This window comes from Narcine bancroftii, chromosome 1 (genome assembly GCF_036971445.1).
Source record: "Narcine bancroftii isolate sNarBan1 chromosome 1, sNarBan1.hap1, whole genome shotgun sequence".
NCBI classification, from domain to species: Eukaryota; Metazoa; Chordata; class Chondrichthyes; order Torpediniformes; family Narcinidae; genus Narcine; species Narcine bancroftii.
Genome location: NC_091469.1, coordinates 13,760,903 through 13,771,430, shown reverse-complemented (window position 1 = coordinate 13,771,430; position 10,528 = coordinate 13,760,903). Strand labels below are relative to the sequence as shown.

At 41.0% G+C, this 10,528-nt stretch overlaps 1 long non-coding RNA gene across 1 annotated transcript in view; it reads left to right on the top strand.

Annotated features, from left to right (window-relative positions):
- Nucleotides 1-1,341: 1,341 nt before the first annotated feature.
- The window catches only part of LOC138763379 (uncharacterized), a 91,339-nt gene continuing 82,152 nt past the window's right edge, over nt 1,342-10,528 (top strand). Inside the window, exon 1 of the long non-coding RNA XR_011357518.1 lies at nt 1,342-2,085. This is a non-coding gene — a long non-coding RNA (uncharacterized lncRNA). The remainder of the gene's footprint in view (nt 2,086-10,528) is intronic.

The following is a 10,528-nucleotide window of genomic DNA, read 5'->3' as shown; positions in this document are numbered from 1 at the left end:
TACCACATCAAAGACTTTGGGTAGACACATTTTTGTTGCTTTCTTCATTCCAGTTATGCTTCAGTGTTCCTCTGATTTACTTCACTTGCTTTAGATATTGGATTGCTCGGAGAGGTTCTGCTTGGGTTTGTTGAAATTGAGAAATTGGTCTTAATTTTTGTTTAGAAATTAGACATACGGCATTGGAACAGGCCAATTTGGCCTTGCAAGTCTGTGTCGTCCAAATTACACTCATTAACCTATATCCTAGTAGATTTTTGAAGGGTAAGAGGAAACTGGAGCCCCTGGAGAAAAGCCACACAAACATGGGGAGAACCTACAAACTCCTTACAGACAGTACGGAATTCGAACTCAGGTCCAGTCCCGATCATTGGCACTGTAAATGCATTGCGCTAACCACTAAATCTAATTTGATGTTGATCTTTTTGAAATAATTATTTTCTCATTGGTTGCATTTTTAATTATTCTCTCCTCCACCCCCCCCCCCCCCCGCCACCCCCCACTCCCTATGTCCACTTATACTAGAACTAATGTAATGTAATTCAAAAATAGACAATAGACAATAGGTGCTGGAGTAGGCCAAATGGCCTGTCGAGCCAGCACCACCGGATCATCGGATCATGGCTGATTTTTCTCTTTCAATAACCAATCCCAGCCTTATCCCCATAACCCTTAACTCCCCTGCCCACAAGAGCCTTATCCAATTCTCTCTTAAATCTATCCAGCGAATCCAGCCCCACTACCCTCTGTGGCAATGCATTCCACAGATCCAAAACTCTCTGGGTAAAAAAAATTTCTCCTCATTTCTGTCTTAAATGGCCTTCCCTGTATTCTTAAACTATGCCATCTAGTCCTAGTCTCACCATCATTGGGAACATGTGATCTGATTTCACCCTGTCAAGCCCTTTGGCAATCCTAAATACCTCAATCATGTCTCCCCTCATCCTTCTAAACTCCTTTGCATATAATCCCAATCCTTCTAACCTATCCACGTATGACAATCCTGCCATCCTGAGAACTAACCTTGTAAACCTGCGCTGCACTCCCTCTATAGCAAGTATGTTCTCTCTTAAATATGGGAACCAGAACTGGATGCAATACCCCAGATGAGGTCTCACCAGGGCCCTGTACAACTGCAGGAGGGCTTCTCTACTCCTATACTCCAATCCCCTCTTTATGAAAGCCAATATACCGTTGGCCTTCACTGCTTGCTGAACCTGCATGCTAGCTTTCAATGACTGTTGAACAAGTATGCCCAGATCCCTTTGCATTACCCCACTCCTTAGCTTAACGGCATTTAAGTAATATTCTGCTCTCTTGTTTCTGCCTCCAAAATGGACAACCTCACATTTACTCACATTAAACTTCATCTGCCATTTCTCCGCCCACTCGCCTAACCTGTCCAAGTCCCCCCTGAAATTTCCTGACATCCTCCTCGCACATCACACTATCACCCACTTTAGTGTCATCTGCAAATTTGCATATGTAGTTATTAATCCCCTCATCCAAATCATTTACATAAATGATAACAACTGAGGACCCAACACTGACCCCTGCGGGACCCCACTCATCACATCCTGCCATCCAGAAAATGACCCGTTTATCCCAACCCTTTGTTTCCTATTTCTCAACCCATTATCTATCTATGACAGTACCCTACCCCTGATACCATGCTCCTCGATTTTGCTAACTAGCCTCCTGTGTGGGACCTTATCAAAGGCTTTCTGGAAGTACACCACATCTACTGGCTCTCCTGAGTCCACCCTCCTTGTTACGTCCTCGAAGAATTCCAGGAGCCTGTTTCAGCTTCAAGCCACGTTGATCCAGTTTAATGTATTAAGAATTTTACAATGGGTAGCTGAAGGGTGATGAATTTTCCTGGGATAAGGGTTAACATGTAGTGTCACCTGTTCCCATTATAGGTTAACCCAATATCAGCACGGTTAGCGCAAGCTATTACAGTGCTGGCAACCCAGAATCAAGTCTGCCGCTGCCTGGAAGGAGTTTACATGTTCTCCCTGTGTCTACACAGATTTTCCCTGGGTGCTCTGTCTTCCTCTCAAGTTCCAAAGTTGCTCAAGATTGGTAAGTGAATTTGATGTGTTTGGGTGGTGCTGGCTCATGGGATGGATGGGCCTATTAGTGTGTTGTATCCCTAAATTTAAAATAGTATCTATTCACAAACTTCAGATGATCTCATTTTTATACTCTTGGGCCTGCTTGAATTCCAACGACTTGCTCTATTCCAAAATTAATGATTTAGTTACAAGGTCACCACTACAATGTATTGTACCTTTGGTATTTTGATTATATTCATGTAAAGAAGGAATTTAGTTAAGGAGATGCAGGGGGAGGAACACTCCCTACGATGCTGAACATGACATCTACAATGAGAGATAATACTAATTATGATAAATATAGGAACTGGTGGGCTGATTCTGCAAATTAGATATAGTGTTCCTATCAAAATGCTGTATCACACTCTACTTGGACTCCTCATACTTAGAGCATTAAATGAGGTGCGGGCTGTTTGCCCCTTCATGTTCCTCAATTTGTGGAGAAAAGAAATATTTCTCAAGGGACATTAGGCAGAACAAGATTTATGGTATGAATCCTCCTGAGGAGAGGAATTGTATGTCCCTATTATGTGCCTGATCATTAAAAGCATTTTTAAGCACATGTGCTCGAGTTTCCAACGTTAATGTCCTTCACTTTATTTCCAGCCTTTTATAGCAAAGTCTGTAAACATCACTCGGTTTGATGCTCATGCCAATGAATGTTGTGGTTGGAACAAGAACATTCACAGGAAATGAGACTGAGTGATCTAATTATTAAGCATGAGCAAATTTGTTGGAACTGTTTTTTTTTTCCACATGTACTTGGTTTAAATGAACAGCTGCATTTTATATTTTGAGTTTTTAGTTATTCGGATGTACAAGGCCAAAATTGAGCCTTAATCACAACTTGATTGGTGGATCAATTAAAGTAGGCCTGAATAAACCTGAGAATTTCTAGTTTGGTTATTTTCTTAATATTTTCAATTCACTCTTGAAAAAAGAAATGTTGATATTATAATAATTAAGCCATTCCGATGTTAGTGGCAATTTTGTTCTGGTTATATTAGTCTTTTAGCGTTGAGCAAAATCATTTAGAGCCATGGAAGAGAATGGCTTCTAGTTTCAATGAACCAGTGGAAGGACCTCCTACAATGTCCTTTGTTGCTCTGAAAACTGTTTTTACTCGATAATTTGGAGGTTATTTCACCATTCAACTAGCCCTCAGGGATTAAAGCAAGCTCCTGCCAGTTTATGCTTTGGCGTTTATCAATCAAAGATGTGCTATTTCAGGAGTAAGCCAAAAAAAAACACATTATTGCTGATCAAGTCTTTGGTATTAACATTGCAATTCAACCTGTGAGGGTAAATGTACCCATAGCTTTTCAGGGCTTCACTGGATAGCAGTAGTGTTTGCTTTCGGAATCTATACTAGGAATATATTTTTCACTCAGAAAGTTACAATCATTGAGGCAGTAAGACAATGGTAAATGCGCCCCCAATTATATGAATGACTACAATACGCACATCATCTTGTTTACACTTTGTTGCTGTTAATTCATTGCAAGTGCCACAAAAATTCCATTCGCAACAGAGGTGGATGTGAAGCTGGAGCAGTTATGAGGAATTTATCCACCATTCTATCTTAATGTTTCTCTTATATCAGCTTCTGAACTTGGGCTGCAATTCTTCCTGATATAGAATTGATTAGGAATCTCTGAAGATGAAAAAAAACTCAACTGTAGAGTTATGGGATATAGATTTATCAAATTATATTCAAGTATGACACTTTTCTGAGTCTTTGACCAAAGTAATAAGTCTCTTTCCTCTGGTGGAACATAATGAAGCAAATGGCAGGAGCAGAAGAGATGAAGTATATCATTAAACTGCTCTCAGACATCCATTATTCTCTGTGCTGCAGCTCCTAACTGCTCTTTTTGAGAAGCGAATCAATCCCAAATGCTTCAGAAACATGCCCAGGAGAACATTCCCAAAGTACTGTGAATTTTGTGGAAATACGTAGCTGATGATCATCTAACAGCACATAAAACCATCACTCTTTAAAATTGCATTTACCTGTCTTTTATTTCTCATTTTTGAATTAAGAAGCCATACAGCCCCTCAGCCCCATATGTTCATTTTGACCATCAATGTCCATCTGTGTGAGCCCTTATCACCTCCATGACCTTGAATGAAAGTAACAGGATACTTCTGGGTGCTTAGAACATAAGGACACATTTTTAATTTATAATCTAGACCAAAAAGGACCCCGTGGACCTTGAATGTCTTGAACCAATCATGCTAAACAAACGGCATGGATAGTGAAGAGGCCAACACAGTCAGAATCATGATTGCTGCAACACCATTACAGTACTAGCAACCTGGGTTTAATTCCACTGCTGTCAGTAAGCAGTTTTTACATTCTCCCTGATACCACGTGGGTTTCCTCCCACATTCCAAAGATGTGCAGAGTTAGTCAGTTAATTGCGCAGCACAAGCTCATGGGCCTTTAGGGCCTGTTACCCATACTGCATTTCTAAATTAAAAATGAAAATTAAACAGAGGCTGAGGTCTAATATTTACTGGTACATTGTTTGGATTGATGGAAGATACGGGAGGAGAGGGTTAGTGGGAAGGGGTGAGGTTTGTCAAGGAATTTTGTGGTACATTCTCCTTGTAAACTTTTATGACCTGGATATCCAAATGTGGCGAGATTTCTAATGCATGGAATTTTTGAATATTTTCTTCAAGTTCTGCAGCTTACAACTGCCCTGCTTGGCACATGGCCAGAATGAGATTTTGCCCTGGAATCAGGAAGGTTAATTGTTTGTAGGGAAGGAAATCACACAGGTTTGTGCACAAGGCAAGGCAGGAAGACGCATAAATTATCCATTGATAACTTGGACCTAGGAAGATGGTATATCATGAAGGGAAAGATGGGATTTGGTGGTCTAAACAGTGACGGACAGACTAAAGAGAGTGAGAGACAGAACCATAGAATATTATAGCATAGAAATAGGCCTCTTTGGCCCTTCTAGTTTGTGCTGAACCTTTTTTTTTGCCTAGTCCCACTGAACTGAACCCAGTCCTAGCATCCATACTTCTCCCATCCATGTATCTGTCAAAAATCTTTTTTTAATATTTTATTTACATTTTTAAAGCCAAACAGGCAATCAACAAAAACAAAGTAAAAAAATTGAATACAGAGTAAAACTAATTATCTCTGTTACATGATGGCTATAAACCCCCCCCCCCACCCTCCCATGAATGCTAATAAAAGGAAGAAAGTCCTAAAGAAAAGGAATGAAGAGAAGAAGAAAGAGAGAAAAGGAAAGGAGAGAAAGAGGGATTGTCAGGGATCCATTGTCTACCTCACAAATTCTATTTTTTCATTCTTTCTTTATCTTTGAAGTATAACATTATTTGTCCTCTTAAATATGTTTTTAGAGCATCCCATGCAATAAAATTATCAGTAGTTGAATTACAGTTGGTCTCACAGAACATCTCAAAACTCCAGTCTTCTCAATGGCAATGAATTAAAGCCCCATCTGTAAACCATCTTTTGTTTATTCGGCATTGAGATTGTTAATACCAGACATGAATGAACTGATATAAATCTCACTTTATATTCAGCCTCCATGATCCTACCATTTAGTTGAATTGATGCCAAAAACAAGTCTATCTGAGAGTAAGAATCATATCTATTAGAATAAAAAGAATAGTCCTTCCCCCTTGGATGAGATCTTCTCCGGGCATCAATTAAATTCATTTCTCTCACTCATAGCAATATAGGTTTCACCACCTTTGTTCTAAGAACTGCCATTGTTGATTAATCTAGAACTGGATCCAGACAAAAATTAAAATCCCCTCCCACTAAGATGTTTTCATGTGCATCTGCCAATGTGAAAAAGTTTCATTAATAAATTTCTCATTGTCAGTGTTCAGAGCATACAAATTCATCATGGTCAGGGATTCTGAATATGTCTAACAGTGAACTTACCTGCAGGATGTGTAACTACATCCTGTATTCTAACTGGAAGATTTTTCCATATCAAAATTGCTACTTTTCTTGCTTTTGAGTTAAAAGAAGCTCTAACCTGATCAACTCAATCTCTTTTTAATTTTTGATGTTCTTTTACAATTAAATGAGTTTCTTGAAGGAAGGTCAGGTCGGACCCCATTTTTTAAAATATGTGTCAGTATCCTCTTTCTTTTCACCAATCCACACAAACTATTAACATTAAAACTTATAAATTTCACTGTGTTGCTCATCCCTCCAAAGGTTCATCAAGTCAAATCCTTTATCCCCTCTCATCCCTTCAACCCATGCCCCCTCCCCCAGATCCTTATCCTCGGGGGTAAAATGCAGTCTCCAACAATCCCAATGGAGAAAAGAAAAAAGTAAGTTAGAAATAAAAGAAATAGAAATAAAGAATCCCCTCTGTACAGTGTTCATAATAGATTTTACAAGACTACCCCTCTCCATTTTATGGGTTGTGTCAAAAACAGAAGTCAGGTCCCCACTGTCCCTAGTCCTCCGGATTTTTCCTAAAGTAATAATATTTCATTCTTTATATGCAAGAAAAATATGTAAAAAAAGAAAAAAAATTCTTAAAATGTATACATCATTTCAATCTTTAAGTTCTGGAAATTGATTCACAAAGTCTGTTGTATGTTGAAGATCTGGAAAAAAAATCTTTTTGCTTCCTGGCATTGTAATCTTCAGATTTTCTGGATGGCACAGCACAAAGTTGTATCCTTTCTGCCAAAAGGATCTTTTTACCAGGTTGAAATCCCATTTACATGTCAACAATACTGCACATATATCTGGATAGAACAGTACTTGGCCTCCCTTGGCTTCCATCGGTCCTCCTCTTGCCTTAGCTCATTTTGCCGCTGCACTGAGTATTTTTTCTCTATCTTGATATCTTAAGCATTTAATCAATGCAGAACATAGCTTTTGGACTGATATAGGATGGGGCATAAGGGATCTATGTGCCCTCTCAATCTCAATATGTGTTCCAACATTATCCTTGCCCAAAACCTTAGGCAACCATTTCTGGAAGAATATAGGTTCCACTCCTTCTTTAAGACCAACAATTTTGATATTATTTCCTTCTGCTGAATATGTCATTTTTCCCCATATTTTATTTCTTCTTGTAGACCATCCATTTATTTCATTCTCTATTTTAATTTGTTCTATCCATTACATCCTCCATTTTCTCCTACACATCCTATACTCTATCAGTCAGGCTTCCAATAGCTCCTTGCAATTGGATCACAACTGGTAAAATATTCTTGTTTTTTTTTTAATTTGTACTTTTTTCTTGCTTATCCAAACTCTTTATTACATCTTCAATTATACATTTAATTCTCCTTTTTCCTTTGTTTTGCCCTTACTGGGAGCTATAACAGTTTGTTGTTCATATTCTTCGTCCAAACTTGTGTAATTTTCTTCACTATCAGTGCTATCATTGTCAGACTTTTCTTCTTCTTCCTCTGGGCCAAATTGCTACCATCTTCCTTCAGTAACGCTAGCAGTGTTGGCAATGATGGTGCCTTCATCTGATTTGCGCATATGTCATGTATCTTCCTGTGCATGTGCGCTCAAGCTTGTCTTCAGCAATATCTGTCATTCCAGCAGTGAAGACACACCACCACTCACCCCAATGGGTGAACCACTTACACAGGGGACAAGCCAATCCTCAATCCCAGGCATCCTCCTTCTAGCAGGCTTCTGCTCCCGACTGCTGTCTCCAACTCATTGGTCCCCCAGAGGTATTTGCTGCAGGTTTATTTTTATTTGGTGACATTCTGGTAAATTTTAAATGTATGTTTTCCTCCAAATTGAGTTATTCAACATTGTTTTCCTTTCTCTTTTTTATTGATTCTCCAGAAGAGGCAGGACTGCATACAGTTTCTACCACATCATGTGACATACCCCAAAAATTCTTCTTAAATGTTAAATTTGAACCCATAATCACCACTTCAGCTGCCAGCTCATTCCACACTCCCACCACTCTCTGTATAAAGAAGTACCCCCTCATGATCCCCCTAAACTTTTCCCCTTTCACCCTTAACCCAGACCCTCTGGTTTGAATCTCTCCAAACCTCAGTAGAAAAAAGCCTATCTGCATTTACTCTGTCTATCTCCTCATAATTTTAAATGCCTCCATCAAATCTCCCCTTTTTCTTTGGCACTCCAGGGAATAAGGTCCAAACCTGTTTAATCTTTCCCTGTAATTTAGTTCCTGAAGTCTGAGCAATATCCTAGTAAATCTTCTCTGCTCTCTTTCTATCTCATTGATATCCTTCCTGTAGATGTGTTCATTTCTGATTACCCAATACTCCAAATTTGGCCTCACCAATGTCTTATACAACTTATCCATAATATCCCAACACCTATATTCAATACTTTGATTTATGAAGCCCAATATGCCAAAAGCTCTCTTTACAACCCTATCCACCTGTGAAACCACTTTCAGGGAATTATGCATCTGTATTCCAAGATCCCTCTGTTCTACATGCTCCTCAGTGCCCTGCCATTTACCGTGAATGTCCTTTCTTGGTTTGTCCTTCCAAAAGGCAACATCTCACATTTGTCTGCATTAATTCCAACTGCCATTTTTCAGCCCATTTTTCCAGCTGGTCCTTTGAAAACCTTTGCTGTCCAAAACACCTCCAATCTTCAATCACCTCCAAGCACTTTATTACCATGGCTGGGGATGCATCGGGACACGGAATAGCAAAAGGGAAGCTTGAGTATTCGTCTATGGCATTAAGGAAATAGACGTTCCTGTCGTAGGAATGGAGCGGGCCTTTAAAGTCGAGGCTGAGGCGCTCAAAAGGTCTTGGAGCTTTTATCAGCCTGTCTTTATCCGGTTGGTGAAACTGCGGTTTGCACTCCACACAAATGGGGCAGCCCCTGCTTACTGTCCGTACCTCCTCTACCGAAAATGGGAAATTTTGGGCCCTTATAAAGTGGAACAGTCTACCGACTCCCAGGTGGCCCAGCTCATTGTGCAAGCTCTGCAGCTGGGACATGTGATTGAGGGCCACACTGGTGCCCCTGGACAATGCATCTGGGGACTCATTGAGCCTTCCTGGATGGTATAGAATGTCGTAACTATACGTAGACAGTTCTATCCTCCAATATAGGATTTTATCATTTTTTATCTTCCCCCTTTTCTGGTTATCGAACATAAAAGCCATGGATCACTGGTCCGTGACAAGGGTGAAGTGTTTACATGCCAGATAATGTCTCCAATGCCACTTCCACAATGGCTTGAGCCTCCTTCTCCACTGCCAAGTGTCTTATCTAGGACCCCTGTAGGGTCCGCGAGAAAAAGACTACCGGTCACCCCTCCTGGCTCAGAGTGACAGCCAACGCTACATCTGAGGCGTCAGTCTCTACCTGAAAAGGAATCGTCTCATCTATGGATCGCTGTGTTGCTTTTGCAATCAGATCCCTATCTCCGTAAAGGCTTTGATAGCTGCTGGGCCGAGGAAAAGCTGAGGCTTTTATGAGTGGGCAGGCGTAGTTGGGGTCCCACTGTGCGTAATATGCGAAAAGTCCCAAACATCACTTTAAGGTTTTCTGTGAGTGTGGGATCGGGAGGTCTAGAAGCGGGCGCATGCGGACGAGGTCCGGGCTGATTTCCCCGTTCTGCACCACATAGCCCAGGATGGCCAGTTTCCTAGTGCTGAAGACTCATTTATCCCTCTTATACGTTAGATTGTGTTCCTCTGCTGCCTGAAAAAAATGTTGAAGGTTAGTGTCATGGTCAGTGTGCGAGTGGCCGCAAATCGTAACATTGTCCAGGTATGGGAACACTGCCTAGAGGTGGTACTCATCCACTATGTGGTCCATTTCCCGCTAGAACAGGGATACCCTGTTGGTGATGTCAAAGGGGAGGCGGAGGAACTGATGCAGCCTGCCGTCTACCTCGAACGCTGTGTATATCCAGCCGCTTTCTCTAATGGGCAACTGGTGGTACACTGCCTTGAGGTCTATGGTAGAGAACACTTTATACGGAGCAATGCTGTTTACCACGTCTGCAATACGTGATAGTGGGTAGGCATCCAGCTGTGTAAATTTGTTGATCGTCTGACTGTAATCCACCACCATGCGTCGCTTCTCCCCTGACTGTGCTCTCCAGGGGCTGGAGCTCTTTTCTATAATGCCCTCCTGCAGGAGTCTGCGGATTTTTGTCCTAATGAACTCTCTGTCCCTCGGGCTGTACTTCCTGCTCTTAGTGGCTACTGGGATGCAGTTGGGAGTGAGGTGCGCAAAATTGTGGGGGAGTTCTATATTCAGGGCTCTCAGGCTACAATGTCGTCTATTCTCAAGGAGCAGTGGGAGAAGCAGCCCATTATGTACTGTCGTGATGCTTTTCAATTGGCACTGGAAGTCCAGCCCCAGTAAGATGGGAGTAAGAAGCGTGGGAGGACTAGCAACTTAAACTCTTCATACT